This window comes from Ailuropoda melanoleuca, chromosome 18 (genome assembly GCF_002007445.2).
Source record: "Ailuropoda melanoleuca isolate Jingjing chromosome 18, ASM200744v2, whole genome shotgun sequence".
Classification (NCBI taxonomy): Eukaryota; Metazoa; Chordata; class Mammalia; order Carnivora; family Ursidae; genus Ailuropoda; species Ailuropoda melanoleuca.
Window position 1 is genome coordinate 33632109 of NC_048235.1, and position 24389 is coordinate 33656497.

At 46.9% G+C, this 24389-nt stretch overlaps 1 protein-coding gene across 1 annotated transcript in view; it reads right to left on the bottom strand.

Moving 5' to 3' along the window:
- TACC1 (transforming acidic coiled-coil containing protein 1) overlaps positions 1 to 10248 on the bottom strand; it is a 109139-nt gene extending 98891 nt beyond the window's left edge. The window contains exon 1 of the mRNA XM_019805968.2: positions 10137 to 10248. The gene's annotated coding sequence lies outside the window, so the exon portion shown is untranslated. The remainder of the gene's footprint in view (positions 1 to 10136) is intronic.
- Between the last annotated feature and the right edge of the window lie 14141 nt (positions 10249 to 24389).

Below are 24389 nucleotides of genomic sequence, written 5' to 3' on the forward strand. Positions count from 1 at the left end.
ATTTTACAAAATATGGGATCAACAGTCCTCAAAACTTTCCAGGCTGTTAAAAACATGGAACATCTGAGAAACTGTCAAACTAAAAGTAACCAGAATAGGTATAACTAGTAAATACAATATGGCATCCTGGATGGGATCTTGGAACAAAAAGGGGACATTAGGCAAAAACTAAAGAAATTAAATAAAGTATGGACTTTAGTTAATAATAATGTATCGATACTGGTTCATTAATTGTGACATACGTTCCACACAAATGTTAAATGTTAATTACAGGGGATTCTGCACGTGGGTTATATTGGAACACTCTATACTAGCTTCATAATTTTTCTGTAAATCTAAAACCACTGTAAAATGAAAAGGTTGTTTTTAAAAACACTCCCTTATATTGTTGAAACTGACTTTCTTATATTTAGCTAACATATGCCTGCCAAGAGTCTTTACCCCCTTGAGTGATGTTTGCTGATTCTCTGCCTGGATCTCTCCTACCCTCGATCTTCACGTGGCTGCCTTCGTTGTCACTCAGGACTCGACTCAAACGTCACCACCTCAGTGAGGGGGCTTCTAACGACCCAGTCTGAAAAAGTATCTCCCAATCCCCACCCCTATCACCTTATCTTGTTTTGGTTTCTCCTGAAATTATTTTTATTTTTACGTATGCTCTCATAACCACCCCCACCCATGAGGCCCAGAACCTCATAATTCTTGCCCACAGCAGTCTTTGAAAGTACCTAGAAAAGAGTCTGGAAATACAGTGAGCACTCAAAAAGATTTATTCATTGAATGAACAAATGAAAAATTGGCCTACTTTCTTCGACATGGTAGTTCTTCGAACATATGGACTTACATCCCTCCAAGTTTTCTTTACTTCAAGCTGGAAACCTCTAGATTCTTCCCATGTTTCTCTCTTACCATAGGCACCTGGTATGGGATGATGATACAGTAGTAATAAAATTATTTATTTATTTATTTATTTATTTATTTATTTATTTAATGCTTTATCATATACTGGGCACTATGGTAAGTAAGCACTTAAAAAAAAACCTTCTCTTTTATCTGCACAAAATTTATGTTCTATAAATTGGCATTGTTGGATGATTTCTGGAATGTCATTATCCCCCTTAAAAATGGCCCCAAGATCTGGACTGTAGCTATGAAATGCATTCTGGACAGAGGAACTATTACCTTCTCTGCTTTGTCTATCAACATGACCTATTTGGGGGATAGGTCTGCTTAAGCAGCAGGGCAGCCATGTTGTCCTCTAGCCAGTGGTCATCACACTGGTCTGTGATGAGATAAGGAGCTTGTAGCAGACTGTGAACCAACCACATCACTAAGGACACTGTTCAGTTCAGCTGGTTTGTTTTTCACAGCAAGACCTTCTCAATGAAGGAAGCTGTGTGTTGGTTTCTATTCTGACACCAGCTCTTCATCTTGTAGACTGTCTCTCTGAGTAGCACTGATCTAAGCCACAATTCTCAGCATTGTTTTCTTACTCTGTGTCATAACAGACTCAATATCTAGTTCATTCCTGCTGACAACCAACTTCGAGCAAATGGAACTACTCAGGGGAGAAATCCTACAAAGAATACTCAAAGATTTCCCAGAAGAAGGCAAGTTGGTGAGAAGGTGTGAGAAGAAGGTGAGAGGGTGGCATAGTGGAGAAGTCCTTAGACTGAGTCCTACGACTTCTATTTTAGTCTCGGATCTGTCATTTGCCAGCCATAGGTAGAGAAATTCCCCTCTTCAGGTCTCATTTTCCTCATCTGTGAAAGAAGGTGATGGAGGTAGGTAATTTCTTTTAGTTTTTGTGCTCTAGGTTTTAACTCCTTGAGTCAAATGGCTTCCACATACTAAATGTCCCTAGGCTAAGCCTTCCCACAACTTGCATGTCCCTATCACATCTGCCACCATTTTGTTTCCCACAGCATTTTGCCTGGTGATGACACAACTGGCTTCAGAAAGGGAATGTCACAGTGATATCCAGCAGCCAGGCCCAAAGATAAGGGAGTTAGAGTCTAGGGGCTGAAAGGCATCTTCAGTAGTATGTGTCTCCCAATGATTGAGCAATGCTTTTGTCAAACATAGAGGTATCCATAAATGAGTGCCATTAAAATTGTTCTGGAGTTTTCCAGTACTGCATGTAAAGGGCTTGGAAGTTACTACTCTGTCCGAACAGCAAGTAAAAAGCTGAACTGACTGAAAAATCAACAACTCTTCTTGGATCCATAGGAGAGGGAAGGACATTGGACAAACCACTGCCCCCAAGATTGGAGAGACCGACAGGTGAGTATAGAAAGTCATTGCTTACCACAGCAGAGATTCGTAAGCAGAACGACCATGGAAATCATTTGGATATCAACAAATTGATTCTAAAGTTTAAATGGAAAGGCAGAAGACCCAGAATGGCCAACACAATTTCGAAGGACAGGAACAAAGTTGTAGAACCGACACTACCCAACTTCAAGACTTACTATGAAGCTACAGTACTCAAGTGCGGTATGGGTGAAAGAATAGACAAATCAACGGAACAGAACAGAGCGCACAGAAGACCCATATACATACAGTCAAAGGAGCAAAGGCAAGACAACGAAGCAAAGATAGTCTTTTCAACAAATGGTGCTGGAACAACTGGACATTATACCTTCACAAAATTATCTCAAAATGGATCACGGACCTAAGTGTAAAATGCAAAACTAGGGGCCCCTGGGTGGCTCAGTCGGTTAAGCGTCTGCCTTCTCCTCAGGTCCTAGTCTCAGGGTCCTGGGATTGAGCTCTGGGTCAGGCTCTCTGCTCAGTAGGGAGTCTGCTTGTCCCTCTGCCCCTCCCCCTGCTTTTTCTCTCTGGCTCACTCACACTGTCTCTCAAATCAATAAAATCTTATAAAAAGAATTGTTCTGAAGGGAGTCATCAGTGCTTCTATCACTCTCTAGTAAGCTGAACAATGACCCCAAAGATATCAAGTCCCACTCCCTAGAACCTGTAAATGTGACATTATTTAGAAAAATGTCATTTTATTTGCAAATGTAATTAAGGATTTTGAAACGGACAGATTATCCTGGATTATCCGGGTGGGCCCTAAATGCAATCACCAGAGTCCCTATAAAAGGGAGGCAGAAGATTTCACACAGGGGCGCCTGGGTGGCACAGCGGTTAAGCGTCTGCCTTCGGCTCAGGGCGTGACCCTGGCGTTATGGGATCGAGCCCCACATCAGGCTCCTCTGCTATGAGCCTGCTTCTTCCTCTCCCACTCCCCCTGCCTTGTGTTCCCTCTCTCGCTGGCTGTCTCTATCTCTGTCAAATAAATAAAATCTTTAAAAAAAAAAAAAAAGATTTCACACAGAGAAGAGGAACCGGCAATGCGACCATGGAGGCCGATACTGAAGTCACGTGGCCACAAGCTGAGAAAGAGAGGCGACCAGCAGACGCTGAGGAAGGCGAGGCACAGGTCCTCTCCTACAGCCTCTGGAGAAGCATGGCCCTGGTGAGACCTCGGTTTCTGCCCAGTGACACTGACTCCGGCCTTCTGGCCTCCAGACCAGTAAAAGAAAACATTTCTGCTGTTTGAAGCCGCCGAGTGTGTGGTCATTTGTTGAAGCAGCCACAGGAAACCTGTCCACCATCTTCCTAAATTTCACCTTGCTTTCATACAGATTTTTCTTTCTGTGATAAACAAAGCCACCCACACATATCGGTCAGGACCCTCCCCAGTTTGAGAGTTCAATAAAGGGACTGTATATGAATGTCTGAGTAGAGTTTGAGAGACATCAAGAGAGCGCCGTTTCACAGAGCTGAACGGTGGGGGGGACACCACCCCAGGCCTCCAGGGTTAAGGGGGACAGAGCTGTGTAGAAACAGAGGGCCGGACAGGAGTTGTGGCCTGCAGTCAGGGGACACAGTCGGCAGTAACGCAGCAACAAAGCAGCAGGGGAAGAGGCACCTCATATCACCCTCTTCCCTTGCTCTGACTTCCTCCCAGTGGCCTCTGGTCCCAAATGCAAGGGAGCCATTCAGGTCAGCCTCCTGGACACAGAGAAGAGTGGAGAAGAGTGGAGAGTGGATTTATAGGGGCAAATGGAAATCTCTGGCACCCATATAACTCCAATCCCTTCTCAAGACCGCCCACATAACAGACTGGCTTTGCAAGGCTGAGGGCCCCCTGGATCCTAGCTCTGTGGCCTTGGGCAAGTCCCTACTTCCCTAGGCTTCCTTCTCCTCACCTGTAGGATGAAGAAATTAGACTAGAAAGTCTTTAAGATCCCTTATAGCTCTAATGCTTGGGATTCTAGAAGCAGACTAAATGCCTTACCAGGCTGAGGCTGACATGTGTCTGGAGTCCTGACAGCTGTTTACTTACTAAAATATAAGCAGGCCTCTCTTTCCATGACGCATCTCTGCCTGTGTGCAAGGATGAGCCGGGGAGGCTGGTTATCAAGCCCCTCCAAGGAGAGGAGCAGACTGTGCTCTCTCACCATGTGGACATATCGCAGGCATGCTAGAAAGGGGAACGTGGGGCCAGAAAACCAGAGCGGGCCCTAGACAGCCAACGTCATGATGGGAGGAGGCAGACAGAAAGGCAAGCCACCCACCCACGGCCAGGACGCAGTCAGTGGGCACGTCTGCTCGGTCCTCAAGAAAACTCCGGGGGGCCTCAGCAGCTGGCAGCAGCTGGTGCGGCCCTCGGCCTGGCCCGGCGACTCCACTGGCAGGCCCGGCACAGGGGTGGCTGCCAGCAACCACACAGATGGTAATAATTAGCCCGAGAGTCAAACTGTGGAAAGTTCCAAGGGTCCAGGAGAGCCCCACACTGAACAATGAACATATACCAAGCCTTCCCCTGCTGCCTTGAGACATTTTGTTCTCAATTATGCCTGCCTTTCCAACTACTCCTGTCTGCTTCAGTCTCTTTGGCACCTCTTTTTCAAAATGGAGGATGAGGCAAAGGAAGAGAGTATCTTCATGAGCCCTCCAGGCCTGAAAGCGCAGACGGTGTAAACCACCCGCCCCTCCCACCCCATCCCCACATACTTTGGGTGGCCTGGGATAAACAAGATTGCCTCCCTGCCCCTAGCCCCACCTGTCATCATTAACCGGGACCCTCCACAACTCCTGATGGGCCCCACATGAGCACTGGTTTATAAGTGTATGTTCTGGGGGTGGGGGGGTCTAACCAGGACCTCTAGCCCTAAAAACCCTCCCCAAACTGCTGATTCCTAAATTCCATTGTCATCTTGTGCTCAGCAATACAATTTGAATCTCATTGTACACACACCCACACTTGGGAAATGTGTGCCTTAAGGTTGCTCAGGGAGTTAAGGGCCGGCCCGAAGGTCCTACTGGAGACAGGAAGAAAGAGGAGTCTGCATGTGAGAGACGGAGGCGGGAGGAAGAGGGGTCACCAGGAAGGACAAAAGGACAGAGAGAAAGGGCCCTGCGCACTGAGGGATGGCTTCACCCACTTCACACGGCCGCCCAGAGCTGCCCGCTTGCGACGGTACCATAAATGTTTTCTGAGAATTCAGATAAGCAGCTTCTCTGTCAAGAACACGAGATAAGAAATAACGCAGAGGATCACAGGGGACGGGAGGAAAATCTGAAAGGGAAGTCATCAGAGAAGGGAGACAAACCATGAGAGCCTCTTAACTCTAGGAAACAGACTGAGGGTTGCTGGAGGGGTGGGGGGTGGGGTAACTGGGTGATGGACATTAAGGAGGGCACGTGATGTGATGAGCGCTGGGTGTTACACGCAACTGATGAATTATTGACCTCTACATCTGAAATTAATGATGTCCTATATGTTGGCTAATTGAGTTAAAAAAAAAAAAGAACATAAGAGAGGCTTGCGCTGTGGACCTCAGACCCTCAGAAAGGAGCTTGCCTTTCCAGCGATGGGGTAGATTACAACCCTGGAATACGGTTAGGGGGTGCCTGGGGGGGTTCTCCCTCTTCCAATATGCTTCTCCTATTCATAGCCACCGCGACATCTGACTCCCAGTAGAGCCGCACCTGCACATCAACGCGTTTATTAATCACTTCCCAGTGGTTTGCTAAAAGTCAAGCACTGGCCCAAGGGCGTTCTGATGGACAAGAACTAGGATTAATTTTAGATACAGGGTACTGAGGGTATTAGGTGCAGAGCAGGGCCCAGTGGGAGGCTGCAGCTGGGACCTTCTCTGCCTTGTCAGTAAGCAACAGATTCTTGCAGAAAAGGAGGGAGGAATCCCTGGACACAGGGCCTCTGGGAGAGCACGGAGATAGCTTAAGATGGCAACCCGCTCCACGGGTTTACCCACACCGGGCCCTGCCTGACGGTAGGCCTGCTTAGATGCGGGTGCGCCGTGCCCCTCCCCGCCCATATCAGGCACCCTTTGTATCTTCTGCCCCCTGTTCTCCAAAACGTCTAGCGCTGCGCTCAGACCTCATGCTGTGGGTGTCCTGCTCCCTCCATCCTCTTCCAAACACGGCAGATTTCAAACAGACAGAAATGGACTCAGTCAGGGAGGACTAGACCTACGAGAACCAAACTGCAAGCTTTAAGCACCCACAGGCAAATCAGACAGTCCTGAGTCGGTGGTGCCGCCCCCCCCCCAGTGCTTACCAGCTGTGTGTGTTTGGTCCTCATCTGCAAACTGGGGGTAACAAGAGTAGCCTCTTGATATGCAGTTTTGAGGATTAAACAAATGAGAAAATGCATATGAAGCACTTAGCACAGGGCCCGGCTCCTAGTAAGTGCTCAATAAATGTCAATTATTAATTTATTTCTTGCCCACTTTTACTTCCAGTAAAGGCTGGCAAGATGCTCATAACTTTCAGAATCATTGCAAATTTAATCTAGACTTAAGCTAGGCTCACAGATTTGTTCTTTGAAAAGCCACAAAATTCTTTTTTAATTCATGATCTCCTTACTGGTTTTTTTATCTGCTATATTTAGCTCTTAAATTTTATATCTCAGCTTGAAATCCTAAAGTCATCCTTCCAAAAATACAAGTGGTTCAGCCAATGGCATTTACTCACTGAAAAAAACAAGCAAATTTGTTTTTTGAAATAACAATAAGTCAGAGGTGGGACTAATTTCCATAACTTGAAAGATAAAGAAATTACACATCATTTAATCGAAGGGTCCAATTTGACAAGGCGACCCTAAAAACTAGTTGCTTCAGTTCCACCCCTTTAATCTCTGGGAGAACAGCTCGGCTCCTTCTCCGAGGTCCTAAGCTGTCTTTCAGGGACCTTGGGCCTTTCTGGGTGAGGTCCAGAAGTAGCCTTCTCCCCCGAGCTCACAGTAGAAATTGTTAGTGTCCATTTTATAGTCTCGAACAGCAGTTACTTATTTCCAGACGGCTGCCCAACCACCTCAGGTTAATCCAAAACAACCTCTTTCACGCATAATAACATGTTCACTGAGTGTTTACTATGTGCCAGACACAGCTCTAAATGCTTTCTGTGGACTACATCATTTTATCATAATAATCTCTCTGTGAGATAGAACTGTCATTAACGTCCCTCTACATGGGACAGCATTACTTTGATAATTTGCCTACGATGACCTAGCTAATATGTGGCAGGACTGGGATTTGAACCCAAGGAGTCCGGCTACCGAGCTGCTCTCTCCCACTAAACCATACCACCTCTGAGAGAAGAGGTGAAGTTTATCGGGGATACCGCTTGAACCAAACTCCTGACTCCACTCTTTCACAGAAGCACCCTTCCTTCCACGGAACATTCTGTCCTGACCCCGTCACTCCATTCCTTCCAGCCTTCTCTCTGGGGCATCCTTTGCCAAAACTATGAACAAAACACACTCACCACAATACCCCTCTTACATCTGTCAAACAGGGCTGCAAAAATATTCGAGGCAGTGTGGCTCAGTCTCGGAGGATGGGGCTCCAAACCCACTGTCAGCACTAATTGGCCGGGTGCCCTTGAGCAAGTCAATTCACGTCTCTACCTTTACATGCCTTATCAGCAGAGTGGGCAACATGCCGAGCTGCCTTATAGGACCTTTGTGGGGATTACATGAGCTAATCCGTGTAATGTGCTCACACAGTGCCTGGCTCAATCAGTAAGCTGTTATCATTAAGGAAGATCGATCACAGCTATTAAGATTATTGATCATGCAGTCCATAACTGTGAGCAGAGTTGAGAAGGGCACATTCAGAAAAGACTCAGAGAGCAGCAGGGTTGTAACCCAAGCTCTCCGGAACTCTTTCCTTGCTTGTCCCTGCACACGAGGACGGCCTGCCTGGAATGGAAGAGTCCATCCGCACACCTGGCTGGCACACAGCTCCACTTCGTGTCCCTGGGCAGGAGGTGACCACGAAGTAGGAGGGAGTGGGAGGGCCAAGTGAGCGCTTAGACAGAGGAGCTAGAAATCCCGCTGTGAATCAACTCGGCTCCTGAAGCAGTCACTTTCAGCCCACTTTAGTCGTTCCAGATTAGCAGTTCTGAAAATGGTTTTCAAAACTTTCTTTCAAGTGGGCACCCCAACTTATAAGTCAGGAAAGCTGGAATTGCTTCTGGAGTGCTTGCGGGCTCCCGGTTGAGCTCCTCCCCCAAAAGGACCCCGTGTCCCTTCTAAACAGCAATGATGTCCTCAGACCACAGTTTGAGAAGCATTTTTTAAGAGAAACAAACGCATATGCTACATGAACCTTGCCCTTAGGGAGCTTGGAGTCCAGTGAGCTGGCAGCTACAGTCCTGAACTGGCTGGCAAGTGGGCTCCAGTGTCCCTCGCGGGGGGTGCAAATCCTAACACAGCACTCTTGCTAGCTCCTACCGAACTTCGAGGCTTTTCAGTTGCACGAGCTCCTTCTACATTTACACCACACACTAGAGGGACGGGGAGGAGCTTGTTCGCCTTGTTCATTTGTTTCAGTGAAATAATCTTCTAAAACTAATTTACCTCCCACAACACTTCTGTGAGGTGGGGTGATTACTATCCCATGTTACAGATGAGGAGCCTGAGGCCGAGGTCATTTAACTTATCCAGAGCCACCCAGCCAGGCAATGCTGGATCCAAATCCTGCTCTGCCTGGTTCCAGAGCAGGGCCGCAGGGACTTGAGGCTGAGGCTACCTCAGTGCAGGTCCCATCTCTGCCATGGACTAGTCGTTTCTGCCGAGTCAACGCCCTCATCTGTAACTAAGGATGGTGACAACGACGCCTACCGCCCTTAGAACGGTGCTTGGCACACAGCCCGTGCCCACCAAGAGTTAGTTGCTGTCTTGGGCTCACCCGCTAAGAGGTTAGGACTCGTTTGTTCAACGCACAGTCTCATTGATCTGGCCTGTGAAGAGAGCAGGGCAAGGCAGTATGTGTGTGGCCGCGGACTGCATGTGTGCTATCGATGAGTAAAAGCCAAGGGTTCAAACAAAGGGGCGTTTGAAATGCCTCACTTACAACTGCTTCGGAAATTTTTGAGTACTCCTTGTGCAGAAGCCACGCTGAGTTCTCCGTGTCAGTCCAATGTCAGCACGCGTGGTGTCAAGGCTAGCCTTCCAGCCACTGACAGCCGGGAGCGCGTTCCCAACAAAGCCAAGGGCTCCACGCAGCCTCCTGGGTGCACAGGTTACCTCTGCCACGGTCACCTGGGTCTCCCACGGCACCTGGGCTCTGCCCAGAATCGCACAGCACTGGTGCTCCAGGGCCCTCGGGGGCACGCACGGGCCGCATCCGCAGGCCTGGAGGGGCAACTCCAGAGTGCGGGTGGGGGGCAGGGAAGGAGAGAGCACCGGGAGCTATTAGAACACATGGTCCTGGTCCTTGCACGTCACTCATGTCTCCGTCAGTCTCCCCAGAGCTGAAGGTGTCCATGAATGCTCCTTAACATTCCAGACACTCAAAACAAAACAAAACAAACACAAACACCCACCCCAGAATTCAGGGAACTCTCAGAATTCTGCCACGACGCTTTCCATACCAGAGCTCCAACAAAACGTGTGCTTCCAGAAGCCCAAAATTTAAAGTTCAGTTTGGAAAGAGAGGGGTAAGAAATGTCTGACCTTATGCCTGAGTCCGCCCACCCACCACGCACACCCGTGGGCAAGAAAACGCCCTCAGCCCAAGGCTTAAAGGACAAGTGCCTCCTTTTGCTCAATAAATGTCAGGCGATTGCAAGAATGTCCAGTCCCCCGTTCCTACCTCTCCGGCTGGGGTCCCCAGGGTCGTCTCGCTGCCGTTCGCACCACCTGCTACCGCGGACGCATCATCCCTCCTTGGGAAGCCGGCGCTGCTGCTCAGGGAGGGGTTCCGGGGAAGGAAGGGGAGGGCAGGCACTGAGATCACCGACGTGGGAAGGGGATGGTCTCCGAACCAAGCACTTGGTCAGAGGGAAAAGGATGTTTTGTAATTTTTGGCCTGAATTTCCAGAGGCAGAACAGGAAATGTCCACTGGGGCTGGGAGCTCCAGGGAGAAATGGGCTGCGGTCTCCCTTCAGAGGGGGACTTCCGTGGGCGCCCTGTCTGGAATTTAAAGCTCCGTCTGATTTCTCGTGCCCCTTTTCCCCTTACTCTTTCCCTTAGCACATTTTTTTTTTCTTAATGGAACGTCAGTTTCGTTCCTGACATGCTGGAGAAATTTCCCCCTGCCTAAACTTGGCTCAGAAACACTCTCTCCTTGTGAGAGAATTTCTCCTGTTACAAAGTTCAGTTTAAAAAAAAAAAAAAAAGGCTATTTGTTTTGCCAACTTCTGTACTAAGGACATTTTTGATGGATTGTTTTTCTCATCTGAAGCTCTGGGTTTCAAGAAATATACACACCCATATTCCTCTTGACTGTTCCCCCTCCCTTCAGATGGAAAAACAACAATAATAAAAAGTCCTTGAACTGTGGGTCTCGGTCAGCCTTGTCTCTGCTCACATCTCTGCCCACAGTGCAGGGTGCGAGGTGTATGGTAAGAAGGGGGAATGCTGGTCTCCAAGACCCTCTCTTAGTTCTAGGTCTTTCTATGATGGTGACACAGGAACTGACTACCTTTCCCAAATGGGGTCCAGTTCCACGTAACAAACTGTGTCCTCAGCCCCTCAGGGATGGAGCTTCAACATTGCGGGCTGTACTTCTCGGAGGTGGTGGGTGGGGGTGCATGGAGTGAGAAGCCATCGTAAGATTTAGCTGTTGGTAACCGCCTGAGGGTGGCATGTCTGTGAATTGTCACATGCCACCACAAATTGGGAACCTTTAGGGTACTTGTTGACCCTTGCAATAAAACTCAGTAGTTCTCACAGTGCTAATTGGGGATTAGTTTACAAAAAGGAAATGAGGACATCCCCTCTGCTCTGCTTATTAAAAGAAGGTAATAAACAAATTAATAGTGTAAGCAAGATAAAAACAAATTTTTTTTGCCAATTCATGAGGTTAGAAAATTTCAAATGTTTTAGAAGTCTCCTTCATTTACCAAAATTATACTGCATAGATAGTAGGCTGAGGCTAGTGATTTTTAGATTTTTGAGTTGATTTATTGATAACATATTTTTATCTAGTCAGTAAAGCAAGACTGATGTAGGTGATATTTTTTTATTCGTTTCTACCTTGAGTTTTGTAAATAAACTTGAATGTAATTGAAATGCATTCATATTCTGAAATTTAGAGATACTGTCATTTCAGTTTTGGTTTTAGTGTGGAAATAATCCCAATCAACAAAATTTAACCCATCATGAAAGTATTTAACTAGATGCCCGTTTTGTTTTTTTAACATATCTTAACATCATAGTATATGTAATATACTATACTCCCTCACTTGGTTTTTGTTCCCAAATGATCTCAAGAATCACACTCTGAAAAGACGTAGACAGGTTGAGTCTATGTGATATCTAAACAATAGACGAACTATGTTCTAAAAAGGTTGATCATGCCCCCAACTGAGGGCAAAAGTCTAATTCGCCAGATGTGGAGTGTGCAGCTTTTGGTGGGCACAACTCGCCACAGGGATGGGGAAATGTTGCCAAGCAGAATTGGTGGGGTGATATTTTTTTTAAAAATATGTATTTATTTATTTGAGAGAGAAAGGGGGGGAGAGAGAGAGCGAGAGCATGCAGGGTGCAGGGGCAGAGGGAGGGAGAAAGTCAAGCAGACTCTGCACTGAGCATAGACCCCCATATGGGGCTCGATCTCACCACACTGAGATCAGACCCAAGCCAGAACCAAAAGTCAGATGCTTAACCAAGTGCACCCCCAAAGGCACCCCAGTGGGGCGGTATTTCTAATTCTTACCCTGAGAGCAAGTGTCACTAGATAAGTCAGTCATGTCTTTCCACTTGCTAAACTAACTGCTTTGATATGCAGACAGATGCATGACAATTTTATGGGCAGCAAAAGACAGCACTGAAGGTGAAATGAAAACCCAGCTTTTTCAAGTTTACAAGGTTTCAAAGCCAGACAAGATGTCACAAAAGGCCAAAGTATGGATTGGTTTGTGGGTGAGGGACCGTCCCGAATTTAACCAGCTACATAGTTAGTGTTGGTTGAGTGCCTAGTGTGTGTGCCAACTCTATTTGAGGCCTCTTCAGACAGAAAATGGTTTTCACACAACAACTCCGTAAGGTATTGTTGTTCTCATTTTACAGAAGGGATGGTGGGGTTCTGAGAAGTATCTTTTGCAATTTTACTTCCAGTGTCAAGATTGTTCATGATTTTATTTTATTTTATTTTTTTATTTTTTATTTTTTTAGATTTTATCTATTCATTTGACAGAGAGACAGCCAGCGAGAGAGGGAACACAAGCAGGGGGAGTGGGAGAGGAAGAAGCAGGCTCATAGCGGAAGAGCCTGATGTGGGGCTCGATCCCATAACGCCGGGATCACGCCCTGAGCTGAAGGCAGACGCTTAACTGCCATGCCACCCAGGCGCCCCTCCAGTCAATGAATATTGAATGAACATCTATGTACATAGGACTGGGCCAGGAGATGAAGGCCTCGAGCTCTGCCCTGGGGTGTTTGTAATCTAGTAGGGGGAGGAAAGAAACACCTCTGTATCACTGGATGCAACAATTCTCCTTCTAGCTATATACCCGAGAGAGCTGAAAATGTATGTCTGCACAAAGACCTGTACATGACTACTTATAGTAGCACTATGCATTATAGCTGCTGATGGAAACAACCCAAATGTACATTAACTGATGAGAGGGTAAACAAAATTGATATAGCCATAACAATACAATATTACTCAGTCATAAAAAGAAATAAGTATTGACACATGCTACATACAACATGGGTGAACTTTGAATACACTCTGCTAGGTGAAAGCAATTGGACATAAAACACCACATATTACATGATTTCGTTTATGTGAAATATCCAGAATGAGCAAATCTTTAGAGACAGAGAATAAGTAAGTGGTTGCCAAGGGCCAGGGTGGTGCTGAAGCTGGGGTTGATAGTTAAAACCACAGGGTTTCTTTGGGGGCTGATGAAAATGTTCTAAAACGGGTGGTGGCAACAGATGCACAACTTTGTGAATATACTAAAAACCATTGACTCATACATTCTAAACAGGTGAATTTATGGTACGTGAATGATATCGAAATAAAGCTATTGCAAAAACAATACACGTGCCTGAAAAAAAAAAGTAGCTACATCTGTTTAGTGTGTAACCCACCCCAACTTGCAAAGTGCTGTTATTCCACATCCAGTTTCTTGTTTCCTTGGCTAAATCATTTTGAGGTTTTATTTTGAGATGATATGGGAGACTCAAGGAAAGAATCATTTCTTACAGGAGCAAATTCTTCTGCATATTGTGATTCTTTGATGATCTGCTTTCCTAGGGAGACCAATATCCCTGGGCTCTTTCCATTCTGTCCTCTACCACGACTCATATTCAGGCAAGGATTGCAAAAGTGTAATTACCCTGAGATTCAGGAACCAATTACTGTAGGATTACTCTGTGTGCATTTAATTAATAAGCCAATGTTTGATTGTCTTAAGCTACTGAAATAAATTCACTCTGATTTTAAATCTCTCAAAAACTCCTACTTATTCTGGGTACCCTGAAAGGTGCAGGAACTGAAAGTCTGGCAGAGGAAGCAAGCAAGCAAACAAATGTAGTTGGCAGTTCCAGGTGCTATGATGGGAAATACAGGTATGGTAAGGACGGCATGGGGGCAATGAGTGTATGGTGTGGGGGATGGCTGGAGTGGCAGGTGTGTTAACCAGGAGGCCTGTGGAATCACTTCCGGATTTGATGGGAGCCACCGAAGAAAAGTTGGAAGCAAGAGAACATCATGTTTTGGAAGAGATCTGGAGATACTGAGAACGGACACTGGAACTTTCACTCTAGAATTCCTGGCAAGTGAGTGAAAGAGGTCTCATTATTTTTGTTGTCATCGTTTTGTTTTACTTTTAGAATTTTTTGTTTTAATTTTTAGAATTTTTTTCTTAAGCTCCAGGCCCAGCATGGAGCCCAAGGCGTGGCTTGAACTCATGACTCTGAGATCAAGATCTGAGCTGAGATCAAGAGTCAGATGCTTCACGGACTGAACCACCCCGGCGCCCCTCTTGTTGTTTTATCTTAAAGGATGGATTATGTAGGGGTAATGTAGTAGGGGCTTTCTGATCCCTGAGATATGGTTTAGACTGAAACAGAAGAGAAAGACAATTCAGCTGCTCTTGTTTAAAATCCAGGACCAGCACAATAAACTTCCCTTCTCCGTGTGGGTCAGATGTCATTCTCACATCTGTCCAGTAGATGGAGGCATTGCTGTTCCAGAAAGAAAACTCTTTCCAAACTTGGTATTGGAACTAAGCCCCAGGAGTGGCTGCCATTTACTCCTTTCCATTGGGAGGCAGACAGGACAAACAGCCTAGAATTATGCCTTAGAAAGAGCAATCCGTTTCCAGTCCGGACTCCGTGCCTCAGTACAGTGACCTTGCGCACCCTACTTCGTCTCTCTGGACCTCAGTTGCTTCATCTAAAAAGTGAGGGTTTCCCAGGTCTAGAATCCCTTGTCCACATTTCCAAACTCCCACACTCAGAAAACCAGAAGCAATTCATAATTCACTTGGCAGCAAGACCTGAAATAAACTGACCTGAAGCTATGTATTTTCCTACTTAGCGCGAATGTTCTTACATTTTGCTGCGAAAGGGCTTCTATGTTTGACTACAAGGTGCCTCCCCCTGCCTACTGGGGGCTTGCTATAATAAAAGGTATAATGCAGAATAAGCTTCCTAAAATCTGAAAACAATCAGAATCCTGCAGCACACCTGGCTTTTGGGTAAGAGCTCACAGACCTGTGATACTGATTGCAAGGGTGCTGTGGGAGTGAAAGGAGGTGTCTAAAGCATTAAAGCACAACATTGCAGTCTCCTCCCTTGTGCCCAAGCCAATCAGATTTGGGGTCTGGCAAATAAGAGAACACTCAGGGAGAAAAACAAGGCAAAGAATCCCTATTGATGCATTCGTATCACTCATTCATACGACAAAGATACATTTAAGCACCTCCCACGTGCTCGTTCTGAGAACAGGACGCAGATGTGTATGTGTCCCTGAGTATGTATGGAGACAAAGATGGTGGGTAAGGATGCCAGCAAGGTGGGGTGGTGGCCAAGTGGAGCACTGCCATGCAAACATTTCTAACCATTACAAACTGATTCCTCTTCTGTCTTTAAAAAGTCTTCCTTTAAAATTCAAAGACTTCTGGGTCCCACCTTACGTTATCTTAACATCAGAGAATTTCATGAAGCCAGAAAGGAATTTAGGGGTAACACCTCAGCTATCCCATCAAAACCTTGCGGGTTTGGTTGATGGGCAACTAGAATGGGACAGCTCTGACAGGAGCTGGCTAATAAGCCCCAGTGAGACCTGTTGATAGGGTGAAAGAAGGTACGCTAGCAAATTTCTCCGACTTGGCTAGTTTCTCCTCTAGTCGTTATCAGTAATGCAAGCACTTCTACAAAAGCAGAACTTCTGCTCCAAATACAAGGTATTCTCCACCTCCCCATACATCTCTCGTGGCTTCCCGCCACCATACACCAGTTGCTCAAACCAAAGACTTGGAGATCATCCTCTCCCTCCCCCATCTCCAACACTCAATCCATTTGTAAATCCTGCCATCCCTGGTCTGACCACTTCTCACTGGGAGAACTCAGGTCAAAGTCACTGCCGCCTTGCTGGAACTAAAGCTTCAGCTTTCTAATTGGGTACCTGCCTCTATTCCTGTGCCCTTGACAACATTCTCTTTTATGGCAGCCGGAACCAGCTTCTCCAACTTAAACCCTCCAATGGCTTCCACTAGAGAAGGATCCGAACTCCTTACCACGTTGCAAGGCCCCTGCCCACCTCTCCAACCTTACCATCCAGGCTGCAGCCACGCTGGCCTTTCTGTCCCTCCAACATGCCAAACATTCTGCTGTTTCAGGGCCTTTGAACGTTCTCCTGCCTCTTCCCCCCGATCTTCATACACAGGCCCAGCCCTAGTATTAGTGGGGCCCAGGGCAAGGGTACAAATGAATGGGGGCTCACACACCACTAAGAACTGTTACATAAGATATGTTCTCTCCTCTTGCCATCACAAATGCCTTCATAATGACAAAATTGAAAAATATGTGTAAACATATGGTTTTCATGACTCTAAATTAGCAAACAATAAAAGACAATTGAAGTTAATTATTACTCTCATATTTGAGTGTTCTGTTGCCTGGTTGGTGATATTTAAATGACTAACAAAATTGAGACATACATTATTCATAACTTGTTATATATTTATTTCACAGAAATTCACTCTTTGCTTTCATTTAAGTGAAATCACTAATGTAATCATTTTCAAATAATTTGTGTTCTATTGAGATGAGTGATATAAAAGATTTTTTAAATGTTGTTGTCCTCAAAGTGTACAAAACTTGAATATATTATCATTACAAACACTGTGAGGGGCGCCTGGGATCAAGACTGGTGTAGGGCTCCCTGCTCAGTGGGGAGTCTGCTTCTCCCTCTCCCTCTGCCCCTCCCCAAGCTTGTGTTTTCCCTCTCTCCCTCACTTTCTCTCAAATAAATAAATTAAATCTTTTTAAAAATGATTTTAAAAAACACAGCTGAAGGTATATATAAAAAATTAAAAATTAAAATGATTTTCACACATGCTTTCAAAAAGTTCCCTTTTTCAAACATTTAAAATTATTTAAAAGTAGACAAATGTGTATTATAATTATTGAGTGTGAAATTTTAAAATTAATTTTATTTAAATAGAACTGAATAAGCTTTTTGGAAACTTTAGCCAAATTACATTAAATATTCTTATTAAAAATATGATTCTCATTATTAGTGTGCAAGGTCTGTGTGGTTGCTAGGGTAAAGAATTGGTATGCTTCAAGCATCTTGCATCTAGACAAACATATACAGGAAATATGAAGTATTTAACATTGTAAAATGTCCTTCCCAAACCATGTGCAAATGTTGCAAATACTGTTATGATCCATGATCATCTCCCAAACACAAAGCAGAGGGGGAAAAAAGATGCTCAGAAACTCTGGGAAACAATTATTATTATTTTTTTAAGATTTTAAAAATTTCTTTTAGAGAGAGACACAGGATGAGTGGGAGGGGCAGAGGGAGAGGGAGAAAGAGAATCTCAAGCAGACTCTGTGCTGAGCACAGAGCCCCATGCGGTGCTCAATCCCAGGACCCCAAGATCATAACCTGAGCTGAAACCAAGAGTCAGTCGTTCACCCGACTATGCCACCCAGGCGCCCTTGGGAAACAATTCTTTATGCAACGACCTATTGCACTGATGCTATCTGAGAAGCAGGGTTTAACAAATTAATTAATTTGTCCTTTCTCTTACCTAAGCATTTCCGCATGCCCACTGTCTCTGTTTTAGTTTGTGTGTGGGGGCAGAGCTGGAAAAGTATGTCCCTGGGGTCCAGCGTCAAGTAAGGAGAGTGATGTCAAGCAGGGGCTGCAGGGTAGGGGCCCCTACTGCCTCACTCCAAGGGTAGCGCTGTTCGTAAGGTCACCTCCTTCCACGTCTCAGCCATAGAAAGGCCTTCCCAGACCACCCCGGCTGACTGCAGTGATGCCCACCTCCCCGCCCCAGCCGTCCTCCAACCCGTTGTCCTGGATGCCTTTCTTCACAGCGATGAACGCTCTCCGAGATCACATTCTACCTTATTTACTAATTGTTTACTATGTTTCTCCCCCCACCATGGACTTTGTGGTGTTTACTTTATATACTCAGCAATTACAAGAGAGCATGGCAAATGATTTGTTAATTGAACATCTCTGACTTTTTAATTCTGCAGGTACAGCAGCTGTGTACTTTTATTTATGGACTTTTATTTGTTAATGCTTACGCAGTGCCGGCTCGTCCATGCTCCTAACCTCGGAAGTCCCAAGAGCCTGAATGGGGCTGCCAGTGTGAGAGCTGGGGCTTGAAACCATCCCTCCTAACCATAAAATTAGGGTTCTTCCCCGTGTACCGCTAGAGGGAAGAAGGGGCCTTGAGGCCTCATCAAACCACCTGGAAACAGAAACCCACGCTAAGCCGCCCTGAGCATTCCTTCCCCTAGGGGGCAGTGGCTGCACACTCCACCTGACCGAGTTGGTCCGACACTGGAAGGCGGTGATGAGTGGCCACATCTTCATCTTCGCAAAGATCTCAGAAGCCCCCCAAGACATTCTGATCGCACGGAGGCTGCACTACCAGCTCTGTAGATGTCAGCTCTCTGTGTTTCCAGAAAGGATAGATTCCCTGCCTGCACCCCATCTTTGTCCAAGGTGAAAGTGAGAATTTAAAGCCAATACATCTCTGTTCCGTTTTGCATTTCAAATACCTTATGGCCAGGGGTTCTCAATCTCCGCAACACTCACATGTTGGACTGGAAAATGTTTTGTTGGGGAGGGACTGTCCTGGGCATCGTAGGATGTTTAACAGCATCCTGGACGTCTGCACACCAGTCACCCGAGGTGCTCACAACCCTCTCCCCGCCCCCGCCCCACACGGTTGTGACAACCCAAAATGTCTACGGACCTCACCAAATGTCCCCAGGGAAGGGAGGGGTGAGATCGCACTATCAGCCTGGTTTGAGAACCGCTGGGTCCTTATAAAACACGAACCCCAAACTGCCCGTGGAAGAGACGTCATGGGGTCCCGTTGTGAGTTGTGCTTCCCGACTGCTGAGCAGGAATTCACAAACGTTGTCAACATTGGATCTCGCGATTTCCGTGGAAACTTTTCTTCCAGGGACATTTAATTTTTTATCATCTCCAAATGGCAATCATTTGCAAATTAAGTGGTGTTTATCCTCCTGGCTATGAACTCTCAAAGGAGTGCCGGGGATTTGGGTGGTGGTGGTGGTTGTTGTTTTGTCTGCACAGATCCTAGTCCCTGGGAGTCGTTGATCTCCCTCTTACTGTTGCCGCTGCTCGCTCGGCCTCCCCCTCCACCAGACAGGCTTAATAACTGGCAGTCATCACAGCGCAGGGCAAAGCGGTCGGCAGCCACCCCCGCACCGGCGGAATCAGACGCTCCGCGGAGCCTGTGCTCGCTGGAGCCCTTGCTTCTTTTGTTTTCGTCAGGCTGACTGCAGTTTTGTCTCTTGGCTCTCCCTGAATGAAGAGGATCTTAAACATCGTGCGGCTGCAAATGGCTTCGTCTAAGCTGGAAGGCGCAGTAAACAGGAAGTCGACAGAAAAGAAGAAATAAAAGTGATCAGTTAATTAGGCTGCTAGGACGACTTAAATCCTCTCGCCCCTCCCCGGCCCCCCAGGCATCTTTGGGCAAAGCCGGGCTGCCTGAATCAGGCTCGGGTATACAGGCCCCCGGAGCAGACCGGCAGGGAGGCCTGCAGGGAGCCAGCGAGGGCTGCGGGTGCCAAACCGCCCTGAAAGCCAGAGATCTGCCAGGAGAGGCAGCACAATGCGGCCCACATGCGTGCGTGGAAGTCGTCACAGTCAAGCTGCAGAACTTACATGACAATTTTTTATCCTTTCCTGGCCTCGGATGAAAGGCTGCTCTGTGAGTGGGGGAGCTCCGCTGCCCTGGCAGCCCGTCGCACATCTGGCCGCTCTCGGGGCACTCCAGACTTGCACACTCAGAAAGAGGCGCCCCACCGTGTTCTTGAGACACGAGGGCACTGAGACTCCAGCTGAGCCCAGGAGTCTGCTTCTGGGGACCCTGACTGCCCTTCTCGGGCCGCCGCCCAGCCCCTCCGGCTTCTGAGCCCAGTATCCCCACCCAGCCGTGCCTCTCCGGAACCGAATCACTGCCACACCGGTGTAGACCCTGATCGGCCCTCCCCGGGACTCTTTCCTGAAAGCGGCATCACAGAGAATTTGGGGGATGATACAGAGACTTCATTGATGTCAGTCTTAAAGGGAAGGGATGCCTCCCAAAACTAAGAGAGAAAAGAGAGACGGAGAGATACCACCGGGGTCTGCGTCTTATTTCACAAGGAAGGTCAGATTGTGCAGACAGGCAGCTTAAGGGGGGAGAAAAGGACGTAGGAGGCGGCAAACTAGTTTGAAGTCGAAGGTTAAGAAACATTTTAAAGCCAGTTTCTAAGGCTTCCTCGGGGCAGCAGGGGAAGCACCATGTAGACCGCTCTGATTGAAAAGTAAGGCTCTCGGGCACCTGGGTGGCTCAGTCGTTCAGCGTCTGCCTTCAGCTCAGGGCGTGATCCCGGTGTTCTGGGAATGAGCCCCACATCAGGCTCCTCCGCTTGTGTTCCCTCTCTCACTGGCTGTCTCTCTCTGTCAAATAAATAAAATCTTAAAAAAAAAAAAGTAACCCCCTCTTCAATCGCTCGCCCCCAGGTCCCCTTACTCTGTCCCAGGCTGTTCTACGAATGGAAGCGCAGGGGGTTGTCTCCCTACCAGTGGTTCCACTGTGGAGAGTGGGGACGTTTTCAAGGAGGCCCCTGAGAAGACTCGAGTTCTGCATGAGGTAAAACAGGTAGATGATGGCAGAGCTCTGCCCTCAGTTCCTGAACTAGAATCGTAATTAGCAAGCTGTTTTCCGAAGGCGACACCCTTGTGACCAGACTGGAAGGTGGTTGGTCTCTAGCTTCTGGTTCAGCAAAGGTCCCCCTTCCTGGAGACACTCCTGCTGTCTGGGCTCTGGCCTGCTGTGTCAGAGCCACTTGGGGGAAGAACCCACTGCTGCTCTCCCTGCCCACTGCCCGCGGGCAGGCCCCGAGGACGAGAGGACGAGCTCAAGAGACCCCCGCCCCCCAGCCTCACACTTCTCAGTTTGATCAGCCTCTGCATGAATGTCCAGCTTCTTCTTAAGCAGACCCAACAGGAATCACGCAAGCACAACTACGTAACTTTGCCACAACTTGGACATGTGGTAGCAGGACACACATTCTGCTGGGGTGGGGAAGGCCTCTCAGTAAAGCTTCCATTTCCCAGATAAACCAAGTGCCATGACTTGACCCAGCCACTCATCACGGACAAGAGATGAGTCAGTGGACAAGAGCCTCTGCCGTGTGTCTGGCCTGTGTTGGGTCCTGCAGGTCTTATTAAAGAGGCCCAAACGGTCCTGGCTTGTTCCACACACAAGACTAACAAACGTGCAAGGCCAAGACCCTAATAGAAGGTCACATGATCCTTCTGGCCCTCAGGGAGCTCCAGCCTGAACATTTAGGTAGAGCTTGGGACTTCATTAAAGAACATCTCACATTGTTATTTAATTTGTCCTGTATCAGCCTGTGACTTAGAAACCCCTCCAGAGTAGGAAGCACAGCTTACTTTTCTTAGGGTCTCATCTCTCACACACACACACACACACGCACACACCTTCTAGAACAGTGCTGCACACACAGCGAGCTTCTCATTATGCTGTCACTGAATGCTCCAGTAAGTATGACCGTGTAGAATGGAACCTGATGGCAGCCGNTGTGACTTAGAAACCCCTCCAGAGTAGGAAGCACAGCTTACTTTTCTTAGGGTCTCATCTCTCTCTCTCACACACACACACACACACACACACGCACACACCTTCTAGAACAGTGCTGCACACACAGAGAGCTTCTCATTATGCTGTCACTGAATGCTCCAGTAAGTATGACCGTGTAGAATGGAACCTGATGGCAGCCGGGGTTTGCGTAAGGGCGCCATCTGGGTGGGCAAGAGGAGCTGGAGGAGGGAGACTTCACCAGAGACGCAAGAGGCAACTGACAGTAAACCCTCTCTGGTTCTTTTATTTCTTTTCTTTTGAAAGTAGTGATTAAAGATAACATTTAAAAAATTATAAAAGTGTACATATTCATTATGGAAAATTTGTAAAAATACAGAAAAATATAAAGAAGAAAATTTAAATCACAGATAATTTGACTCCCAGACGTGTGTAAACATACAAAATGTATAATTATAAACTTGCAACGAGAGCTAGGAAGGCATGGATGCATAAGAAAATAGTGGGAGACCCAGTCGAGAGAGAGCAGGGAGGCCTCTCTGCGGCTGTGACATTTACGCTGGGACTGAATGGCGGGCAGGGATTGGACAGGTGAAGAGACGAGAGAGAGCATAAGAGGCAGGTGTGTGTTAGGGAAGATAGTTTTTAAAAAGGTAAATCGGGGCGTCTGGGTGGCTCAGTTGGTTAAACATCTGCCTTTGGCTCAGGTCATGATCTCGCGGTCCTGGGATCGAGCTCCGAGTCAGGCTCCCTGCAGGGAGCCTGCTTCTCCCTCCGCCTCTGCCCCCTTTTCCCCACTCCTGCGTGCACACGCTGTCTCTCTCAAATAAATATAATCTTTTTAAAAAATAAAATGAAAATACATAAAAAGGTAAATCACACAAATATAAAATGAACATGTGCCAAAGATTTTTTTTTTAACTCATTAATAAATGAAGAGGTCGTTAAGATGTTACAAGTGTTTCACAGGAGAATTCCAAGTATATATACATGGACTGGCCAAATTGGGTGGAGGAAAATCAGCTGCCCTTCCCCTGGGCAGAATTTACTGGCACATGGAAATAATCGTTGGCACTGCCCTCAGTTATCCACAGCTTCCAGAGCTGTAAACGAGCTCACAGAAAAGGAAAGAGGGAGATAGATGACCAGGACGGGTAAGTTAATCAGGACACCCACAAATTTTTTTTTCTCTTTTAAAGTCTTTCACGTTTTTTCCTGACATGTGCAAATGCCCTGGGGAAGGAAAGAGCTTATTAGAGCTGAAAGAAGAGGAATGTTGCTGGGATGTCATGAGCAAGGAGGAGATGGGTTGAGATGGGGGTCATGGCATACCTTCCAGTTTGTAGCCTGCTTTTTTTCATTTAACAATATAGGGTGAACGTTTCTCCATATCATCCAATATCCATCTGAAGCATGATGCTTTTTTTTCTTTTTGGTTTATTTATTTATTTAAGTAATCTTTACAACCCAGCATAGGGCTCGAACTCATGACCCTGAGATCAAGAGTCGAGTCCTCTGACCGAGGTAGCCAGGTGCCCTCAAAGCATGATTCTTAATGGTAGCACCATGTTCCCTTGAAGAGGACTCCTAATGTATTTACCAAGCATCCCCCCTTGGCCACTGAAGTTGTTCTCACTTATTCTTGTGTGTGAATCTTTGTTCTCACGTATCTCTGATTACTTCCTTAGGACAGATTTTTTTTTTTTTAATTTTTAAGATCATGTTGCTTTAAGACTTATTTATTTATTTTAGAGAGAGAGGTGGAGAGAGAGAGGCTGCAAGCAAGTGTGGTGTGGGGCAGAGGGAGAGGGAGAAGGAGAGAAGCAGACTCCCTCCTAGGTGGGGAGCCCACCTAGGGATCCCAGGATCCTGAGATCACGACCTGAGCCAAATCAAGAGTTGGATGTTAACCGACTGCGCCCCCCAGGCACCCCCCCAATTTTAAAAAAGATTTATTCATTTATTTGGAGAGAAAGAGAGAGAGAGTGGGAGAGGGGCAGAGAGAGAGTGAGGGAGACAGAAGCTCCAGCCAACTCCCGTTGAGCATGGAGCCAGACGCGGGGCTTGATCTCAGGACCCTGAAACCGTGACAAAAACTGCCTTAAAATGAAATGTTTTTTTCTTAAAGATTTTATTTCTTTATTTTGAGAGAGAGAGAGCAGGAGCAGAGGGAGAGGCACAGGGAGAGGGAGAAGCAGACTCCCCGCTGAGCAGGGTACCCGATACCGGGCTCGATCCCAGGACCCTGAGATCATGACCTGAGTCGAAGAAGCTTAACCTTAACTGACTGAGCCACCCAGGCGCCCCTCAGTGAAATGTTTTAGGAAAATAATGGGTCAAGGAGAGATAGAAGTTGAGATGAGCTAGAAGGCCCATGTAACAAGGGGGCGTGAGGTGGGAGGAGAGTGAACTAGGGCAAGAGGAAGGAGCGGGAGAGAGGGTCAGGGTGAGAGGCGTTTAGAAGCAGCAGCAGACTGGTCTGGGTGTGCAGAATGGAAGTGGGGGAGGGGCAGGCTTTGGGCTTGCCTTTGTCTTAGTCACCCTTTGGAAAAGG